The sequence below is a fragment of the Patagioenas fasciata genome, chromosome 25 (genome assembly GCF_037038585.1).
Source record: "Patagioenas fasciata isolate bPatFas1 chromosome 25, bPatFas1.hap1, whole genome shotgun sequence".
Classification (NCBI taxonomy): Eukaryota; Metazoa; Chordata; class Aves; order Columbiformes; family Columbidae; genus Patagioenas; species Patagioenas fasciata.
This window is the reverse complement of record NC_092544.1, coordinates 1,133,336-1,155,906: the sequence shown is the minus strand read 5'-3', so window position 1 is coordinate 1,155,906 and position 22,571 is coordinate 1,133,336. Positions and strand designations below refer to the sequence as shown.

Sequence of the window (22,571 nt, the reverse complement as noted above, 5' to 3'; positions counted from 1 at the left end):
CCCACAAGGACCATGGGGTCCAACTCCTGTCCCTGCCCAGGACCCCCCACAGCCCACCCCGTGTGTCTGAGGACACTGGCCAGGACGATCTCATTCTCTCCATCACAAGGCAACGCAAGGAACAACCTTATCTGAAAGGGCTGTAGTGCTGGGCAAACCTAATCAACAACTGAAGAGTCTTTATTTCCCCCAAGTATTCCATTTGCACTCAGATTGTCATTTTCTTAATGAAGACGAATGAAAGAAACATCAGGTTAAAAAACCTCTATCCTTGCAAATGAAACCAATACGCCTCTGCTCAGCCTCAGCCAAGGTCCTGCCTCGCACACTTCTGCCTCGATAATAATTCTGATTTCCTTCATCTGTTTTAGCACTGGGGTGACTGCTGCCCTTGAGGCAGCCACTCCTGAATGCACAGAAAATAAGACCAGAATTAGGCCTAATTTGACCCTCTCCTCCTATCCCTACTGCCAGGTTGGAGCTTAACCAATTTATGGAGCGGTACGTCTCATCCCAGCTGAAACGCGGGATCCTGCAGGGCCGGCTGGATCGGGGCTGAGCCCAGACAACCTGCCTGGGCTCCTTTCAGCACCATGAGCTCCTCTTTCTCCATTCTACAGAACCACGCTGTTATTTCTTATTCGATGTGACAACGCCATCAGCTCTCCGAAGGACTGTGGGACACTGTCCACATAGCGAACACGTTGTGTTAACTACCAGACACCTCCAGGAAAAAGAGCTTCTCCGGTGTTTAATGCGACACTGGAGCCTTAGGGGAAAAGCCAGCACCAGCAGAACTCATCGGAAAAGCCATCGCGGGCACGCAGACCTTCATGTGCAATCAGCAACTCACCCACGCTGCTTCACCCCAGGGTAAAAGCAGTAAAGTTCATCTTCTTTCTATGAATCATCTGAAGAACACAGCCCCGGTTCAGATATAAAACTCCGCTGCCACAACGCCGACGGGAGCGGGAATTTATTTTTAGAAGTAGCTTAAAATAGAGTGTGCGTTACCTTGTTAGAAACCACCAGCTCTGTTTCGGTAAAGGATGGCACGGCGCGGTGATGCACACTCCTGTGCCCAGAGCCACTTCACACCCTGCACCGGGACGTCCGCACGCACCCGCGAGAAAACACCCCAAAATCTCCAAAAATGGCCTTAACGCCTCGCTGCCAACACAATAACAAGATGCCAGGAACACAAAGGGACGAGACAAAGTTGATTTTGCAAGCCTCTTCTCCCAAGTAGCAAGTGATAGGACAAGGAGAAACAGCCTCAAGTTGCGCCAGGGGAGGTTGAGGTTGGATTTAGGAACAATTTCTTCCCCAAAGGGCTGTGGGGCATTGAACAGGCTGCCCAGGGCAGTGCTGGAGTCACCATCCCTGGAGGGCTGGACAGACGGACATGAGGGTCTCAGGACATGGGGCAGGGACAGGGGTGGGTTATGGTTGGACTCGATGATCCTGAGAGTCTCTTCCAACCAAAATGATTCTGTGATTCTGTGAAAGAAGAGCGTTATTTCCCACTGGAGACTGAAAAGAAAAAGCTGTATGTTACTTCAGGAAGGGTTTTGGTTTCCGACAGCCACCCCGGGTCTCACACAGACTCCGATACAATGTGGACTCTTGGCCCGAAACACCATTGTCGCTGTGAAACCAGCCTTGACGCCAAGATTTGAGACTTATCCTGATCTGGCACCTTCTGCACCAGTGAAATAATGGAAAAGGCAAGAACAGGAGCCCTTGGCCGCAGTGTGCAGCCCCACAGCCCTGCAGACGCGCACCCAGCGCTGCGGGGGCCCAAACAGGCTCCAGCCGACTCCTGACACGAGGCCCGGAGGGGACACCACATCCTCAGGTGTCCGCCAAGGGACACCGCGGATATTAACATCACTACCAAGAGCAAATACGTCTGTGCAGGCCACGCCGTGCCCACCCTGCACCTCCTCGTGCTCTCTGCCCCTTTGTGGGAGAATTTCTCGATGAAGACGCCGTTGGATCCTGGCGAGATCAAACCTGACGGATAGGCCTCAAATCCACCAGAGCTTCACGGCACCGTGAAACCAATTAAGAGAAGCTGAATTAAGACAAAAGGGAAAACAGTAATCACATGGGGTTTGAAAGCGATGAGGAAGAGACTCCGAGGAGAAGCCACAGCTGCTGCTTGGGGCTCCACGACATCAAACCTTCCCATTTAACCCATGGAGACGCGGCGGTCGCAGCGTCCACGCCGTTATTTTCACTGGGAAAACCTCCAGGCCTTTCAGACTTGTAAAACTCAAAGCCAATCTTAATATTTCACTTGAAGCTTCCCAAGGAATAAATAGGAAATGAGAATAAAGGGATGAATGTGGTGGAAAATTACCTCATTTGACATTCTCCTCTGCAGCCTTCGCTACGGGCGGGTACATATGGGCAAGCACATATGCAACGCCATACAGCTTTGCTTTTGCGAAGATCTGAACAGCTTTTCAGAAATGGAAAACAGTAAAGGAACGAAGCGGTAAAAAAAGCAATGGGAAAAATCAGTGGCATAAGCAAGAGAGAAAAGATGCGGCTTTTGGTGAGATACACAGTGGGAAATGACAGAAGGAGCTGGGCCACACGCAGACGGGCAGCACGGGCAAGGGGACAGGAGAGGATGCGCTGGTGACAAAAGAGGAGCTGGAGGACTAATGGACGGCTCCGAATGCTGCATTTAACATCATTCTCCCAACCAGACAGAGTTATCTATTTATCATTCACTACACCACATGAAACAAGTCAAAAACATTACCAAAACTCATACAAAACTCTTTTGATATGTCGTATCATTTCACAAAAACAAAAGCTAGGCAGATAAACTAATCCTAATTAGCCTGATTAGGATTGTTGCAGCGGTAAGAATGATTTACTGGCACCATAAGCTTTCTTCCTCCTCTCTCCAAAAAGAATTCCCTTTGTGCACCTGCTTTTCACACCACCATGCGAGACAGCACATCCCAATATAATCCACTATGTAATTCCATCCACTCAGTGAAATGAATAAATACAACGCCATTCACATTATGTGCTCTCTACAGCGATATTTAAGGCCTTTCCCCGCCAAGTAAATCAGTTCTATGTAGTTAGAGCCCTTGAAAACACCAGACTGTGAGTCTTTGTTCACAGAACTTCATTTCTTCCTAAATTCTTGTAACTTTGGGAAAGACCCAGAGGAGAGGCCTGGAAATGAGCGTTTCTGGCCAGACTCGCTGTGATTCTGACACCGTTCGGCCTCCTGTGCCAGCACCCCGATTCCCATCTGGGTTCATTTAATTACCTTTGGGGTCCCTCCACCACTTCTGTTTTCGTTTCTTATCTGTTAAACACCAAGCTACCAGTGACTGTGCACCGTATTTCCAGAATCCATGGGCAGCACCTGGCTCGGCCCCATCCTGGCGCTACCGCAACTCCGCATCCTTATAATTGATTGCAATGATGGAACACAGTATGCTTACTAAAACTGCTGCCGAAACCAGGCTGGGACAGGCTGCAAGCGCTTCGGAGGCCAGGGTTAGGGTTCAAAATGGTCTTGATAAGTTGTAGAAATGGTCTGGAAAAACAAAAAAAAAAAAAGAGAAAAAGAAAAAGACAATTGAGGAAGGGTGGGTGCACAGTGCTGAGGCAGAACGAGCAACGACACGGTCACAGGGGATAAATATCAGCTCGCAAAGGTGGATTATTTTTGAAAAGGATCTCAGGATGATCATGGATCACAAAGTAAATGGGAGCTGGACACGGTCACGTTACTGCACCGAAACCGAACATCACGCTGCGATGCACAGGGAGCTGTGCAGACACACAGGGAATTCTTCATTCCATTTCATTTCACTACTGGAGTTGTGACACTGGACGCTGCATTCCAACAGAGGTGAACAGAAAGTCCCAGTGCAGACAGCGAGAACCATCAGGGACTGGGAAACACAGACTGGAAAACCTGGAGCTGTTCCTCCCCACATTCAGGACCCCACACTGTTCAGCTCCAGGTTCTCTGCCCAGCCCTCCAAGCACCCGAATCCCACCCCTCACCCCCAGCCAGGACAAGATGCAGCCAATTAAATGAGCACCCGAAAGCATCAGGGTCTAGATTGAGCAGCTCTGGACAGGGGCCAGCAGAGCGCGGGTCTGGGAGGGCACACGGCACCGAGGATCCACGGTTCTGCTCGCCCACTAACAAGACAAAGAATAAAGATGCCCCTTCATGTGCTGCTTCACCCTGCTGGCAGGAAAGAGCTGCAAAGGCCATTGCTTCCAAGCTTAATTACATCCCATGCTTCTAAGGGGGAGGGAAAAGAGCACTGCACGAGCCAACACCAGAGAGGTTGATATACTACACTGCAGCAGGCACACAGCGTCTTCAGAGCTTTCCCACCCTGCACCCGCAAGTGGGAAATCACACATTTTTAATTTATTTTTTTCTCAGTAATGCTTTTTGCTCATTTCCTGCCTGGCCCCACACCCTTGTAATAATGAATCAGGGTTCATTAGCATCAAAGTCAAGATTAAGATCGTGCCTAACCAGGACTTGTCAGCTTCGGGGGAACTGAGCTCCAGGCTGGGCCCTGCTTGCCACGGGAGCTGAAGTCACCTCCGAATCCCTTGGTTTGGGAAACTCAGACAACCTCCCCAAGCTTGCGCTCGGTTTTCCAGGCGCCTCTTCTGAACCCACCATCACCGTTCATTTCCACATTCCCAGGGAGCAAGAAGCCACGCAGAAGCACAAAAGTGTGATCTGAGGTGAACGAGAGGCACTTTTGGCATAAAAGCCACAAACAGGTATAAAAAGGAAAAACAAGCCCAGCGGTCGCTGTTGCTCTGAAATCAGTGGGAGCAGCTGCAGTGCAAAATGAAAAACATGACTTTATATTCTCCAAAATACAAATACCCAGGGTCCCCCCAAGAGCAAGCGACACGGGAGCTCACACCGCCCTTTGCACCCCAGCACCCCATGATGTCCCTTTGTCACCATCTCTGCGCTGCACACGCTGAAACGTCACAGGATCTTCACCCCACAGGTCAAGAAGCTCCCACATTATCAGGAATTTCTATGCTACCGCTCACTTTCTTCAACCTCCTCACCCAAAGGACGACACAAAGCGTCACCCTGAGCGCCGCAGCCAGCGCTAACTGCAATTCTTCAGCTCCACTCATGTCGCAGACCCCGTTTGTACAAATGCAGCTGGATGGGTTTGGCCTTATGAGAGACAAACCAAAATAGCCATTTTCTGGTGTGCACAGAAGCTGCGCTGGATGACACAGGAACCACACCGCACGGCCCAAAGGAGGCAAACGGCTGATGCGAACGGAAAACAATGCGGCAAAAGGAAGTCACTCAGAAAGGCAATGGCTTTGTTCTTTCAGGGGCTTTTCGGGGTATCTTCTTTCCATAGAAAGTTTCCACTACAGTTATTTAAATGAAACTCGTGTGTATTTTTGTCCCCGGACCTGCTGCAAATGAGTAAAACAACATAGAATTGTACACGGGTCCTGGTTCCCAGGTCAGAAACGTCGCCAAAGCACAAGGAATGCCCCAAAACTATTAACGACTCGTTTTCTTAACCTAAAACCTGGGAAGACCTCAAGATATCTTTCCGGAGAGACACTGGCAGTGTTTTAGAGGGGACAAAGCCATCTGCAAGCGTGTGAAAAGCTGCACTCATGGGCACATGCATCTCCACGGGATGGGGCAAAACAGGGAGAGGGAAGAGTTGAATGAACGCTAGTAAATCCCTTCACCAGGAGCCATCCCACCACCTGAAACAGCTCAAGGCTGGACCAGCATCCCCCCACTGTCGGGTTGCACAGCAGGATATGGATTTCCAATATGGTTCCATCTCATCACGTCCATTTTGGGCTCTGTTGGACGCATCCATGGGGGAAACACCAGGGAAGAGGAGTTGGAGCTTCAGGCCTGAGCCTGAGCCCCCCGGTGACCTGGGGACACCTGCACCGGGCCCCAAACGCACAGCAGGCTCAAGATGAAAGCAGCAGCACGGAAACGGCACATAAAGACCATTTTCTGCAGGAGATTTACAACCCCCCTCTAAACCCTCCAAAGGGGTTAAATAACGCGGCGAGCACGGGTTTCTTGTGGAAAAATGACTCACAGGAAGGATGGCAACAACGCGCCGCTATAAAATATTCAACATAATAGGTCTCTCTGCCCTGGACTGAAAGAATAAAAACAAGGTAAGTGGACCTGTGTTTCTCGCTGGTTCTCAGAGTCACTAATGGCCCTGTGAGCAGATGTCACCAGCGTACTGCAGGTACCGCAATTTACTCGCTGCAAATTATTGCCTGGCATTTAATTAAAATTTTATTGTGGCGATTCCCATCAGCTCCCTCCGCAGCACCGAACGCAGAAAGGTGGATCTGTCGGAGCAAATGAGCCCAGTTCATCCATAAAATACTGCGAAGGGGACAAGAAAGTGTGTGGTGAGAAGTCTGGTTCTGTGACTTTTGTTGCCTGTTCCCAGCACTGATGCTGATCTGAACCAGCCCAAAGTCGGCTGTGGGACAGGACCATGTTCCTCCAAGCCCAGATCTTGCTCAAGTTCGGCTGGGGGCTGGATGAGAACACAGTATCACCTCTTCTCCTGTCCTGCACCTTCTTCTGGTGGCTTCTATAACAGCCCATAGCTACAAGCACAAGTGTAGGAGATGCGGCAGCTCCCATCCATCCCAGAGGTTCTGGAACGATCAGCTGTGCTGAGGTCCCATAAATACCATTGGCTATCGAAGAAGAAAATCCCACCAGTATCTCCTGAGGTATCTCCTTGTGGGTCATGGACACAAAGATCCCAAATCCCTGAGCAAAACAGCACAGCCAAGGGAGGAAAGAGCTGCATCCACGAAAGCTGATGCACCCGATTATCCCAAACCTCCGTGCCCTTCTCCAAATTGAGGCCACTCTTGATCCTTCAAAAAAGGTGAGGGAAAGCCAAAAACCAAAACAAAACATCCCCAGATCCTTGTGCATTTAGAAAAGCTGTCTTCCTGATACCTGCAGACACCCCCATACCTGCAGACACCCCCATACCCGCAGAGACCCCCATACCCGCAGACATCTGCTGGAAGCCTTGAAGCAAAAGAACCAAGGAAAGCAGAGCGATAAGGGATGCTAAGAAAACAATGGCAACCCCTCTCTGTCCAGTGCTGGAGACAAAGAGGCTCATGCACCCACCAGCTCCAGGGCCAGGATGGATTCACACCATCTCCTGCCCTGCAGCTCGCAGCACTGGGGAAAACACGGCTCTTCGGGCTTAAAACTAAGGGGCTCTGAGGACTTGAACCACCCAAGGACAAGGAGATTACAGCACCTTTCCAGAGGCTCAGGGGTTAACACGGGCCCGGCTGAGCTGCTCTGCACTAAGCTGCAAACCTCCCCTCTCAAGGTATCTGTTGATGCTTCACCTCCCTGTGCAACTACTCTGGGAAGGCAGGGGAGACAGAGCTAGAATGATGGATGCAAAATTAAAAGCTCAATAAATAATTAATTGCTGAGGTCATCAGATTGTACGAATCTGTCCATCTCGCTCTCCTGTTAATCAGAGGAGCCTCTGTTCGATGGTGGCTGAAGTGGTCCTGGAAGGACCATAATTCCCGCAGGCTGCTGCCACGGAGCCGCTGCTGGGTGCCGTATAAATCAATAGCAATAAATCATCTGCTGAACGCTGTAAGGATTTTAAGAGCATTAAGCAAACAGAAAGTCTCCAGAGACCCCAAAACAAAGTGAGAGGTGAGTCTGAGTAACTTATTAAGGTAATCATTAAAATGCATAATTGCAAAACATCAAATATGTATATCATAGACAAAACCTCCTTTCCTCTTTCCGCTATCAGCCTCTCCACAAACGTCAATGAAAAAGAGCGCTCCGAAGGACCACAAATAAAACACAGAGCACACATGAAAGCTGGAGAGCCCACCTCACCGCCTGCCCGTCGTAACCCTTTCCCTTCCCCAGCTACCACTGATCTCACCCTGACTTTTGTCTGCAATGTACGTTCCCTCAAGCTGGGCCCACACAGCCCATTTCTGCAATGCATGTGATTTCTAGTATGTGATGGTGAGAAATCACAGAATCACAGGGTGGTCTGGGTTGGAGGGACCTTCCCAGCCCCGCAATGTCCCCCCTGCCATGACAGGGACATCTTCACCAGCCCAGGTTGCTCAGAGCCCGTCCAGCCTGGCCTGGGATGTCTCCAGGGATGGTTCATCCACCACCTCTCTGGGTACCTGGGCCAGGCTCTCACCACCCTCAGGGCAACAATTCCTTCCCCATGTCCAGCCTGAATCTCCCTCCTTTAGTTTAAACCATCACCCCTTGTCCTGTCACAACAGCCCCTGCTCAAAAGTGTCCCCATCTTTCTTATTGGCCCCTTGTAAGTCCAGAAAGGCCGCAATAAGTTCTCCCCAGAGCTTCTCTTCTCCAGCTGAACACCCCAACTCTCTCAGCCCGCCCTCATAGAAGAGGATATTCAGATTATTTCTACATCTAAGGAGAAATGGGGGAAATTTAACAGCTCGAAGTGTAGTTTAGTGAGGGCTAATATCAAATATCTGCACAAAACGCTGGTGCTTCACAGCTTCACACGGACACCAAACACCCAACTGCCCCTTTCCAGCCCTGCAGCTGCTCTGTGCCCGTTCGCTTCAGATGTTTCTCGACTCCCTTAGAAACCCAGCCAGTAAAAATCTCCTGAAAACACTGTTCCCAATTAAAACGAGCCCTTACGAAACCAGTATCACAGCCACTTGCTTAATATATTTCTCCCTAGAAGAACTTAGAGCGTTTCCTTGATGAACCCCCAAGCAAAACAGTTTCCACGGCGATTACAGAAAAAGCAGCGGTGCCAGAAATAACACAGTTGGATGGAAACCATCCCCTGCTCCTGCTCTCGCACACCCGCCCGTGCAAACGGGCCCGCGGTGACAGCCCCAGCACCATGGAGCCACCCGTGCTAACAGGGATGGAAATGGGGTGAGAACACCGCTGTTTAAGGGGATGTTTGGTGATGGAACATGGTCAGGTCCCCTCTACACATGCAATAGAGACAGAATCCATGCCCATATTCCAAAAGCAGCTTCCCAAGTACAAAATTTAAAATGGGACAAAATGCCTGGTCCAGGTGGGGCGTCCCCGTGGGAAAGGCGGTTTTAATTCCGACACTGACACAGTGCAAAAGCATGGAAACAACCCGCTTTACACCCGTGTACTTCAAAACCAAAATCAACTGCTGGTTTGCCATTTGGGCACAACATCCCCTATCTTCCCAATAACTCCAAAGTCTGATTAATGCAAATACGGATGTAAAGTGTTTCCTAACTCTGCAGCAAATCCCCGCAGGTGGACCACAGCTGGCACACGAAGGCAGGCGACCACATCTACAGCAACCAACTGCAGGCACAACCAACACGCCACCGTGTTCCACGGAGACCATGGGGCAACCAACACCTCACCAGGGACATGCCCTTCACTTCTTTAAAGACCCAAACCCTGCATAATGCGTGATAAACCCAACACACACCGGCACAGCGCTGCAAATCCGTCACTTTTGGCAGCAATGGTTTCAGGCTTCCTCGCTTTGAATGCAAACGGCGCCGTCTGACGCAGCTCTGCACGAGCAGCGAGGGCTCGGTTTTAATAAACGCGCCTCGAATTAACACGGATCACCTTGGTGATGGTACAAACCGCGGCGGTAGTCAGATGTGAGTCACTGGGGAGGATGCTCGGGGTGGAAGGATCCAGGCGTGCACCCCATGCAGGAAGATCTCAGGCTCTTTTTACCCATTCTGGCACTTTTTGGGCGGCTGCAGGGCCACCAGTGCTGAAAAGCAACATCCTCCCAGCCCAGAGTGCTCATGAACCGTGAATCTTTACCATAACACATTTTCATAGTTATTTGTAGTCATTCATTGTAGCGTGAAGCACTTAGAATATCATTTAAAATAGCATCAATTTACTTTTATTTAGCGTTTTTAGACAAACCTCGGTGGTGTTTCACCGACTGCTGGGGGGTGAGCACGGCGATGCCCCCGGGATGGAGGGAGAGCATTTGAAACCCTGTTTTACAGAAGCAGGAACCACAGCACACACTTCAGCACAGAAGGACATTGGCCACAAACGCCTGTGACTCCTTGCAGGGTAAGTGCAGCAGAGATCCCCGTCCCAGCAGGAACACCCGCTATTCCCAGCTCCGCCGCTCACACCGCTGCGTCCCGGCCAGTTCTCACACGTAACCCGCGCGGTGCGGCGGCAAAGAGCCGTTCTCTGCAGGTTGTGTTCATTTTAGCCCGAGAAAAGTCACGAAGGAAATGCCTGAGCACTAGGAGCAGGTTTGTGGGAGGTAACTAAACACCCAGCTTTACTTTCCTTTGCAACTCAGAAAAGCTTCGTGTTCTTCTGTAGATACCTACAGCTCTGTTCTTGCAGTGGGTTCTGCCCTGATGCTTCGTCACACTGTTCTGTCCCAAAGTCAAACACTCCGCATCTTCAAATTGAAGGCATTTGTCCTTTAAATATGACCAACACTTTATTAGTGTGTCCCAATACACACGGGAACACTTTGTCCTGCCCCTGCCAGCCCTGACATGTCCCACAAGAGACCTCCCAGCTCACACCAGCACTGGGATGCCAAGAGACCTCGAATTTGTGTGAAGAAATCCCTCAGCTGTTTTCCTGAGCACAATTTCTGTGGAGCTGCTCCAGAAACACCCCGCGATGCTCAGCCCTCCCGAAAGCTGCATCCCATATGGAATGGGCATCACGTCTCCATTCATCCAGCCATCCCCAGCCATCCCAGCACGCGTAACTTGTTCCTCTGCAGCTGATAGGAGGCTGTGAGGCCTCCCAGGGAGTTTATCACCCTTACACCCCTGTGGCAATGAGGTGGCAGCTGCTAATTAGCAGCTATTCCCCCAGTCCCAGCTGACCCAGCCCACAGCTGCTCTTGCTTTACGGGGGGCAGGTGCCATCCCCATGCTTTCCAAATCGTCAACTTTATGAAACTTTTCAGTGTCTATTCAGCTCATTTTAGCCCCATCTCCAATTCTCCTCTAGCTTTAATTCATGTTAGTAATCTCCCCAGAATGGAACAAACCCAACAAAACTGAAGAGAAGGGCAGGAGGGAACACAGGAAACCCGTGGGCAGCTATTTAAAGAGCCAGCGCTGCCTCATGGAAAACTCTGAAACACATTCCCGTTAGTGACAAACCCGCAGCTTTGGCCTTGGGTCACCCACCGCATCCCCTGGGGTCCCCAGTGACCCCCCCGAACCACAGTGGATGGGCAGAGCTGTTGTATCCAACACCCCTTCTTGGGCATCTCAGGGCAGGAGGAGCCAAGGAGACGTTGAGAGGGTTGCTCCGAAATCTCCTGAAAGCTGCCAGAAGCTCTTTGGGTTTCAAAACCAGTTTTGCAGCCCATTACCCGAATAACAAGCGCCCACTGACCTGCAGCAGACCAAGTGGCTGGAGGTGGCTCTGCCATCGCCCCCAGCGGTGACGCCAACCCCCAAACCTCCAACCCACGGCTTATCTCACCACGTTAGCTTTGGGGAGCACATGCCGGTGAAATGCTTGTCTAGCTGGCCTTTTACTCTAAGATTATAACCTACCCTGAGCTGGGAACACAACCAGCTCACAACGCAACACCCCTCGGGTTCCTGCATCACCGCCGGTTCATGATGATATAGATTATACAGATGATACAGATGTGGCTATCAAAGACAATACTCATACACCTGAAGATGGAGAAAGCCAGTCCACGTATACCCGAGACTTAAATCTATAAGTAATCCCTATGCAAAGTGACTGTGGGTGGATACAAAATTAACGGCCGTGTCCGATTTGTGCCTTTTGAGGTCTGCAAAGAGTGAATTTCCCTTCAGCAGGGCCCATCAAAGCAAAGCAGAGGTTGGATTTCAACCCGGACACGGGAGGATGGTAATACAGACTTCAGGGAACTACTACACTTTAGACCAGGTTTGCTGGGAAAAGGGCCAGGCTCCATTTCTTGGCTTCTCCCGAGGTTTCCCCTCTAAACTGCTCCACCAAACGAGGGCTCAGCAAACCCCGCCAGGTCCTGCTGAGAGCAACACCAGCAGAGGAACCCAAACCACGTCTGAGCTCAGCCGCATCCAGCCAATTTTTACACACTTTGCTCTCCTGCCTAAAATCTGCGGGAGAAGCAGAGCAAAAGAACTGAAACCCCAAAGGCTCCCAGGGCTGCAAAGCCTGAGTAACAGCTTAAGGAACAGGTGACTCCAGAGCCGGAGGAAGGAACAAGGGAAGGGCTGGATACATAGAAAAGACGACGTAGGATCAGAAAACTGAGAAGCTGCTGAAACCGAAAGCCTCATTTGCGCTAAAAAATAACATTTTTATACCATCCGTGTACAATAAGGTTTCCCACAGTGCTGAAGATGCTCGACTTTGTACCATTGGCCACCAGCTCCTGTGTGCTTGCACAGTCAGTTCCCTTCTCCCTGGCCCCACACGCTGTGCTCAAGGCTTCGCCGAGCGCTGGACCCACGAGCGCTCTGTGCCCACAGGGACGGACCCGCGTTCCGGGCACGGGGGAACCCACAGCGTGTTTGGGAAAGCAGGAAAACTTGATCTCACCCGTGTTTTCCTCTCCGCTATCCCACTCAAAAGCCGCTGAGCGGTTCCCAGAACAAAGTGCCCCTGAACTGAAATTTCCGTGCGACTGAAAACAAACTAAAAAGCGTTACAAAAATACCATCTATGTGTGTTTAATGGGGTTGGTTACTGCTCCTCCTCGGAAGGTTTCCAGGCGGTAAACAGCGCGGGATGTCTCTGCATGGCCGGTTTCCTCAGCTCAACCCCTGCCCGCGCAGCCCCGTCCCCTCCTCAGAAAGCGCTGAAAAGCATCAAAACCAGCACTAGAGGAGCTGGGCCCAGCCTGGGCTTCCTAGGGAGGGGGGGCTGGGCTTTGCAAAGCAAACGAGGCAACGTGGAGGATAAGGAAGATTTATTGCACATTTACTTTCACCAAATGTTTTTTGAATGACTGAATAATCCCCCAGTCCCTTTAACGCAGGCCCTCCCTGACACACAATGCGTCTTTTCATGCTCATTAAAAGGTTCACCTTATGCAGGCACGTAATTAGAGCCAGGCGGGATAAAAATCTCCATTCTGATTACTGCAGCGACCATAGAGCCCCCGCTCCCGGCTGCCGTGCAAAGCCGGCCTGGGAAAGACCCTTTTCTTCAATTGAGGTCGCAGCAGCGGGAGCTCTAACGCCAAGTGTCCTCTCGCAAGGTGGTCTCGGCAGAGCCAGGAGAGGGAGCACCGGCGAGAAACGGAGCTGGATTAACAAGCGAAGGTGGGGAGAACGCAGCAAGTGTAATGGGCAGAACGGGAAACAGAACAAACACCTCCCTGCATCCCAGCTGGCCCGGCCGGCTGCAGATCCCTGCAGAGCTGTAAAGATCTACCAACAAGCAGCCTTTTTAAAGTCAGAGACAACAGCGCTGAATGTATATTCTAAATAAATTGCTTTCCCTCCCAGAAAGTTTTGTTTTTCCCCAAGTTTGAACCCCCTTGCCGAGAAACCAAACGCCTTAAAGCGCTTCAGAAGCAGCGAGCCTGCTCCAACACTTTGCATCCAACACGTGCAGGCAAACGTGGCCGGAGCTGCGAGGCAGCCGGGGAAACCCAGCGCTCCGGAGGCAGCGGAGCCGCCCGCGACCCGGGCTCTGCCGGTGACGCACAGGACGGAGTTCCCAGGAGCCCCTCGTTAATGACCCGCCACCCAATCAACAGGACGCCGGGTGCTTTCCCGGCCGGGACGCACTTCCCGCTCTCTCCGGTTACCGGCGGTGCCGCAGCCCCGCGGCGCAGCAAAGCTGCCCCAACCGCGCTTTTGTTGTTCGCTTCAGAATAAACATTACTCTCGAAACCGTTTCTCCAAGGACTCACCCCACCGGATCCCCTCTGCAGTTCCCACATCCGATCACGCTCGCTGCATACTACGCAAGCCGAACACTGAGCTATTCTATTGACAGCTGCCGTATATTTTTCAAGAGCGAGCTCCAAACATTTCCGAGTTCGCTGGCTCCCCGCTCGGCTCCCTCCTCCGCCCCCACTGCGAGAATGTGCCTGTGCTCAGCCAGGAAAAGCGAGCGAGCAGAGCCCACGGTCCCGTCTCGCCTCCTCCTGCACCCGGGGGGAAAGGGGTTTGTGGGGTCCCTGGTAAGGATGCTAAAAGCACAGTAGAGAAGCTGCAGCGGGATGTAGAAATGTTTCTGAAATGGCTGATGTCCAGCACGGAGAAATCAGAAGTGCCCGTTGTGCATTAGGACGGAAATGGTCAATCGCAGGGAATAACTTTGCTGCTCAAAGGCGTTTCTAGGGCTGCACCCACCTCTGTGTGCACTGAACGTGTCCCGGAGGACACAGAGCCCGGACTTGCTGCAAAGACTTTGGTGGTAACACATCCCTTAATTAATCAACTAGTAACTTCGGGAGGTTTACACACAATTTACACGAGTCCCCTACAGGCTCTGTGTTTCCTTTGCAAGGGCTGTGGCGAGTCCTTCCCCAGCCTAACGAGCCCTGGGGCAGAAGGCTTCTCTTCTCCAAAGCAGGTCAGGACAGCACGGATCAGCCCCACCACCGCCTGCACCGGTACCTCCACACCCTCCACGGAAGGAAACTCCTCTAGAGACAAAAATCAATCCCATTTCCAGGATCCCTTCAGTCAGACCTGCCTGCTAAGAAGGGGACGGGGACAAGGTGACTCATGGGCTTTGGAGCATCTTCACACCTGCGAGCCAAGTGAGAATCACAACGTCCCGCCCCACGCGAATCCCATCTGCTCTTATGGGGGAAACGCACTGCGAACGTTTTCCTACAAGAATCAGAAAGCACAGTTCCTGAAACACTGAGACCGTGAGAAAAACACCACAGTCCCCAAAAAGCACAAACAGCTTCCTAAGGGGTCGCTGAAGCCACATAAAATAAGAGAGGTGGGAGTTGCGATGAAGCAACCAGGACATCCAGAAGGTTAAACCTGGCTCTGTGCGCTGACACTAATAATCTTTCAACACCAGGGAGGCTAAAAGCCTGTAAGCTACAGGTTATCCTGCAGCAGCAGAGCGGGGTTTGGATTGTATTGCTCACACCATAAATCACCGCGTCAGCTGCCCCGGCCACTTCCACTCGCCAGGGTGCACCGGGTAAAGGCTCCAGGCGCCTGCACGATGCCCAGGCACACAGCTACAGAACCGGGAGGAACGCATCAAAATAACGCATGGTGCTTTGTTTGTTCCGAAATAACAGTCCACACATTTGCACTGAGCAGCTCAGCGCGCGTCTGCGTTTCTGATCGCACCTCTGGGTGCATCAAAAGCATCATTAATTTCCATCAAGGAGGATTAAGAAGCTTAAATCATTAGCGCTCACTTACTCAGGCTTAATGCATTTTTAAAGCTGCCTCATTTTCTGCTGACGCGCAGGTGCTAATCAGCAGCGAGAAACACTCGAAAAGGACAGAGCACCCCAAGGGTCGGCCCCAGGACCCTCCTCGGCATCCAGCGGGTCCCAGCGCTCACCTGCCCGCCGGAGCCCAGCGGGTGTTTCGGCCGCTGGGCTGGGAAAGCCGGGTTGCGAGGAGCTCAGCAGGGACTGCACTCGCACGGCTCCTCGCTCGCATCACGTGTTGCCCAAGAACGGCCCTTCTGCTCCCCGCTTGCTTTCCTGTGCAAGTGATAAGGAGGAAATCCGTTCCAGACAGACAGACAGACAGACAGCTCACCCCTGCCACATGGTCCGGCCAGCGAAAAGTCCCCAGCTCTCAGCACCTTAATTAGAAGCGGCTGCCAATTAAGAGCGGAGCTGCGCTAAGGCAGTGCCAGCGAAGGCACCCGGGCAGTCTGGCGGCGGATCAAGAGAAACAACCCCTCGGTGTTTACAGGATCCAGGAGCCCGACATCCAGTAACTCCGGTTACTCATCGCCGTGACCTCACCAGCGAGACATGCCCGAGTCTACGAGCGCTCCTAATTACACCCCACGGGCTGCTCTTCCCTCCCCGCGCTGACCGCGGCTGATACGAGAAAAACAGACACAAATCTCAGTGGCGGCCGCGGACGCCCCGGCCAGCGGAGCCGAGCGCTGGGGTTCGTTACCTGCAGGTGCCCCCCGCGCCGCCGCTGTCCCATGACTCTGCCCTCAGCGCGGGGACCCTGGGACTCCAGGGGGATCTTCTGCGGGGCTGCAATAGAAAAGGGTTAGTTTAAAGCTCCTTATTTGGGCAGTGATGTAAAGGGAAGTTGTTCGGGCAGCGCCACCCCCTTTTTTTTTTCCATTCACTACACATTGTTTCCTGTTGTCAAGCAGCTGCTGTGGCTGTGGGGCAGACAAGGGAATCCTTCACCCCGCTGGCTCCCTGCGCTGCCGCTCCAGCTCCATCCCACACCCGGGCGGGTTGGGAGCAAACTCCTCCGGGCTGGAGCTCAGAAGCGGGGCGGAGATGCCCAGCGATCATTTTTCCAGCACAAAAGCGGCTTCTTGCCTGCAGGAGCCGAACGGCGGGGGGGACAGGCGGGAGCCCCGGCTGGAGCTGGAGGAGCTGCGGCTGGAGCTGGAGGAGCTGCGGCTGGAGCTGGAGGAGCTGCGGCTGGAGCTGGAGGAGCTGCGGCCCGGCCTCCAGCCCTCCCGCTCCTCTCCATCCACCCCTCTCTCCTTCCTCCCCACATCCTCCTCCTCGTCCCCTCCTGTCCGGGCTCCTCGCTGATCCAGTCCCCCAGCAGCACCAGAGCCCTGGGGAGCGGGGGCCCAGGCGTCCCCAGCCACCCTGAGATATTTGGGGGTTGTGTCCCGGGGCTCTGCTCTCCTCAAACCGCCCGATTCAGCCCCAAAACACACCCCGTGTTTTGTGTGGTTTCCTTTTTGTTTTGTTTCGCTGTTTGGTTTTGGTGTCAGCGCCTCAGACTCCAGCAGCAGCCTCACTGTGGTCCTGGTTTTACTAAGCCGGACAGACAGATCAGCTCATCCTCACACATCTACATGGGGATGAACCGAGAACCGGCTGTGAGAAGCACATATTAAAATATCAATTAAAATATCACCTTCCAGTCTGAAAGGGCACCCGGCACCTCTGTGGTGATAAAACCTCTGTCTGTAGAAGACACAGCCCCAGGAATTCACCAAAATAGCTGCAAGGTGCTAATGTTGCTTTTCAAGTGCACCACGCGGTGCCGAACACAGGCACGTTCGAGATTTTCATTTTAAAATAATGCTATAGTTTTTTAAACTTATTTTGTAACCAGCATCCTCGGCTCTGCCCCTCACCCCAAACGGCCTCTTCCCACTTGGGGAGGTTGATCTCTGTGCTCCAACAGCCAAAAACCTCCAGGTGTTTTTCCCCCGACAGACAAACGCGGCCATTCAAGGCAACCGGCACAAAGGTGTTTGCCCGGTGGCTTTTCTTGGGTGGAAAAGTGCGGTTTTGCTTAAATGGGAAAACCAAGGCCCATGTTCCCCTGAGACTGCGCTTCCCACAGGGGTCAGGAGCACGGGGGTTAAGTCCAGGCCGCGCTGGGCAGCTCTGTGCGAACCCTTTGTTAGACACCAGCGTTTGGTGAGGAAAGGGACTGTCCTCGGGCCACGGGTGGTTCAAACCGCCACACCTCACCCTCATTTAAAGCTCAGCCTCTTCCTCCCCATCCTTCACCAGCCCCGTTCACCTCGGCGTGGCCTGGGGTGTGCACAGCACTCCCCGCTGCCTGAAAGGCCTCTTTGAAGCCATGCCCACCGCTGCTTCTTTCTCATTTGAGCTCTGTTCGTTTTTCCAGGAGTCCCCAGCACAGCACCCTCGGTGCTCAGCACTTCAGCCGTTCCCCAACTCATCCCTGCTGCTAAAATGCACCAACAGAGCCAAAAACAGGGTCAGGATTTCCAGTTTCTGCACATACGGGACTGCTAAAGCTGCTGTTTGAGGAACCAGGGGAAGGAGGCTCCCCTAAAACCCCCTTTGCAGCGTGGGAATCAGGGATTTCCCTATCAGTTCTCCCACGGATTTGCTAAGCAACTATCAACGAGTCACTTCACCTTTGTGTGCCACGGCCTTCCCAGCCGGGGAAGCTCTTTGGAGACTTAAAAATGCTGTATTATTATTTTTAAGGCACTAAGTTCCAGTATGAGCAATCAGGATCCTGCGTGAAGAGGGGACGGGAACACGGTTTCTGTGTCATCCTTCCCCTTGGGAAAGCTGGAGCAGCAGAAACCTGCCACCCAAACATATTCCAGATGCACTGAACAGCCTTTTACAACCCGAACCGTAAACCCCTACAAACAAAATGAGATCCTGAGCAGGTTTCGGCCGGCGAGCTCTGCGTCTCGCTTCCCACATCTGCAGGATGGGACCAGCAGCAAAAGCTCCCCGTGCTCGTTCAACGTCCCAAAAGCGTGCAGGAGAATCTGCAATTACCCAAAAAAATCACCGCAAAGTTCCACTATTCCAACACTTACATTAGAGACACATGTCCTGGTGAGGAGCAGCCATGAGGAGTCATTACGCTAATTTTAGACGGAGCATCTGCTCAGCGTTAAATCTGAAACTTTGTCTCGGAGAAATAATTTAAATTATTTTTTTCCTTCGGAATTGACATTTGTCAAACAATATGTGCGAATGGGAACCGCGGCCAACTATGAGTAACGCGAGCGTATTCCGCACAGCGCTCGGGGGAGGCTGCTGCGGTTCGGCGAGAATTGAGGAGCAAAGAGCCGGGCTGACGCGCGTCCTGCCCCCCAGGGCCCGCTGGTGGCACAGGTACCTATAGAGACCATACGGCCTCCAGCAATGCTCATCGCGCTGCTGGAATAAACCCCATATGTGTCTACGAGAAACATCTTACCCTATTTTTATATGTTTTGCACAAGCACCTGAGCAGGTTCCCACTCAACCCAGTTTTGCGAAGTACAAGAGGTGGCATCTTCAGATGGGACACAGGGGAGGGACACGGCTGCCTTCCTTCTCCTTTCCCTTCTGGATTTCTGTACAACCTCCCTATGTTTCCTATGTTTCCAGTGCGCCTGGGGAGCCCTGGGGATCCGGAGGGTTTGTCAAATGTAACTAAGAAAAGCAAACCCAGCACCTGGAAGCTCAAATTTGCTCGGCAAATGACTGCACCCCGCTGGAAACACGAAAGATCTACAAATTAAAGAAAGGTTGGAAACCACCAACACAGACCAATATACGATAAACACCCCGATAACCACATCAACGCACGTGAAACAAGGAATTACAGAGCCGGTCCATGCTGAGTAGAATGGGCGTCTATGCGTAACAAGCGTTAATTTAAAAATTAAATAAGCATCTTTACCACGTATTTTGAATTGCACTGTGTATGCGGGTGTCGCGTCCCTTCCAAAACTGTGCAAAAACAAAAGCTCCATTTGGCTTTCTGAGAAGTTAAATGGCCCCAAATCGCCATGGTCGTGTGCACTGGGAAGGTCTCTTGGATTCCACCCGGCAGAGCTCCCGAGTCCATCAGAAATTGCTCATCCCAAGTATCCTAAACGCCTGTTTGTAAAAGCAGCCGTTGTCCATGAGCCACCTCCTTTCTGGCAGCACCATAGGTGTATAGTCCATGAGTATTTCTCCGCCTTTTAGACACAAGACGCCATAGAAATGGCCATCAAAATTCACTCATGCTGCCTAAAACCTTTTTCTCCTTAATTTTGCCCCTGACAACACTTTTCAAGTAATCACAATCATTCCAGACTATTAAATTATCAACTGTCCCATGCGAAATACTCCTTTCCCCGTAGAGAGAGGATGGCAAAGGGTGTTCTGCCCACGAATGCTGAGCAGGGACAGCCCTGTGCCCACAGCCACAGGGCTCTGGGTGTAACAGTCAGAAAACCAGGGAGATGGGGCTCCCAAGGGCCAAACAGGAAACCAAGCAAAAGAAATTAATAGCTAACAAAAGTATAAATAAAATACTCAAAGGGTGGGAAAAGTAATAGAGAAAAATAAACAGCACACGCCCTGGAGAAAGACTGCGCGTAAAAAGGAAACACGGGTCTGACCTCCCGGTGTCGACCCCTTGACTCCCACTTTAATCCAGCGCAACTAAGAACCGACCGACACCCCAACCTTTTCTGCTCCATCCCAACATATTTAGAATCACAGAATCACTTTGGTTGGGACAATTTGCCCATTCAGTTCAATGGAGTAATTCCGAGGCTGAGTTTGGCCCCGGATCCTCGGTGGTGTTTAAACAGGACAGTTTGTGCTGCTCGTGGCCGTGGGCTCACCCAGGAAGGCGTAAAATAAATGACACAAGAAACATTGATAATGCACCCTCATTAGAGAACAACTGGACCAATCCTGCAATGCAGCATTAAACGGGGATGGACAACCACAGCTCTTATTTCCTTCTAGAGACAAAACGCTCCTGCATTCCCTAAAACCTCCTCTGCCGGGACCTCCGGATAAGCAAACAACCCTTAATACGGTCCTTCCAAATTCAGAATGCTGAGCAGCAATGAGAAACTCATTAAACTTTTACGGCATTAACATCAGCAGTGTGTGTTTTGGAGTGAAACTCCACGAGTATTCACATACTGTGAAGCCAGGTAACCACGCACCAGTCAGTTCTCTTGGAAGAGCGATTTCCCATGACAGAGCTCCACCAGAAGCTTCTGCTGCTCGTTGCATTAATTGCATTACCTCATTTCTGAAGAAACTCGCAATTTTGTCAGCTCATATTCCCTCTTTCAAGTCAGAATTAGCAATAGAAACCCAAAATAGTTTTACTAGTGTACTGTGTCCTCCTAACAAACTTCAATAATAAAACATCATAAGTTTTGCATCTGTGGCTAAAGCAACATTTGGCCACTAACAGGCGGCGTTTGATGGGAGCTCAGGGGGAGCAGAGCAGCCCAGCACCACCGAAAAAGGGAAAAAGCAGCATCATTCAGGCAACAAGCACAACTTCATCGTTAAAAGTCAGTTGAGCTTTTTTGCGTTTGTAAAGCAGGGATTTCAATTCCTTCAGCTCCTCCAGATTCACAGCGTTTGTTCCCCAAGTGCAGCAACACGCATCTGCCGGGTGACAACGTTCCACTGCAACAGGGGTCTGAGCCAGCTCGTCCCTCTGCTCAGCGATCCCCCAGCACAGCGGCCGCGGCTCCGAAACGCTTTGTGCAAGTTGGAATTCGGGAAAATCTTGAATATAGGATACACTGGGAAAAACACAATTAAGCAAAATGATGAGCGGCTGTTGTACCCACTCAACGCGCTCACTCACGTTACATCGGCCACCTAACGCATCTCTGCAGCAGGGCTGATATGAGACAACAATTAACGAATCTCTATTTACTGCAGCCATGTGCGATATTAACCGGTGGCCGTAACGACGGAGCCGAGTTTGGCGGCCGCTCTCATCGCTCACTCGCCACCGCGTGTTAAAAACCTCGTGGCTACTTGGTAGCTGGAACAGTGGGGAGCTCAAGGCTCCCTCGCCTCTTTGTCCGGTATCTTCACAGCGCAAAGAAAGCCTTGAAAATACACAGATAAACGGGTTTAGCCCTGCACACGCTGTGCTTATCATGGATTATTCATACATTCAGTTGTGTATCGCTCGCCAATGAACTCCATGCAAAAAATATATGTATATATATATATATGTTAGACAAGACAACAAAATTGATCAAAAAGACCATTCCAAACAAGGTGTAGTAACGTAGAACATAGGAAATTAAGACTTCAGGCCACATACAAAAATAAATTCAAATAAATACATGTGAAACGAAGGTTTCCAAAAAATCTCAGCATCCTGAGGTATTTTACTGAGTTATTGGTTATTTTACTGAGTAGAGAAAGAGAGTTGGAGCTGTCGGGTGCATCTGGTGGCCAAATAAAAGGGCTCATTCCTATGAGAGCATTTCCGAAGCGCTTGATGATTTATTTCTAGATGCAGAGAGACAGGACAGGCACACAGAGAATTCCAAGGCGGGAAAGGGCTGTTGTAAATCAGGTTGTCATTTTTCCTGTCTTCTAAAAGAACCCCAGAGAGGTCAATTTGAACAGCAAGGTTTGTCTCCCGCTCTCCATTTTTACGGCAGTAGTTGTGTTATCACCTCCGAGGCAGGAGAGCAGAAGGGACCTGCTGCTGGATTTGAGCCCAAGCTCTGCACTGGGCATCCGAAGATGGAGAAAATCTTGGAGCTTTAGGTGATGTCCAGATGTTCTTGCATCTGGTTTGGCATCTTTGAATGGCTTTGGCATCTGTGGTGAGGAGCACATTCAGGAAAGCAATCCGGTCATGCCATGCTCCACGCCTAAGATGCCCAAACTTGACTAGAGACTACACCTAGGATGCCTAAACTTGACTAGAAACTACGCCTAAGATACCTAAACTTGACTAGAGGCCACATAGCACTTAAAATATCCCTGGGTGCTCCCATTCAGGCACCCACACGCACTCAGAAGTGCCCCAGGCATTGGAGCTGGACACTCTGCTCATCTGTGTCTTGACCCAAAGGGAGGACACCTGCTCCAACACCACCCGCCAGG

General features: G+C 51.4%; 1 protein-coding gene across 8 annotated transcripts in view; it reads right to left on the bottom strand.

Annotated features, from left to right (window-relative positions):
- Window positions 1–22,571, bottom strand: part of HIVEP3 (HIVEP zinc finger 3) — a 145,331-nt gene that overhangs the window by 58,098 nt on the left and 64,662 nt on the right. For 3 of the 8 annotated variants that reach the window (XM_065857085.2, XM_071799202.1, XM_071799207.1), the window contains one exon: window positions 3,480–3,574. The exons of 2 other annotated variants lie outside the window; for them this stretch is intronic. The gene's annotated coding sequence lies outside the window, so the exon portion shown is untranslated. Of the gene's footprint in view, window positions 1–3,479; window positions 3,575–13,964; window positions 14,095–16,173; window positions 16,260–22,571 lie in introns of those variants that run through there. 3 more of the 8 variants (XM_071799203.1, XM_065857086.2, XM_071799206.1) reach the window with 3 other exon arrangements.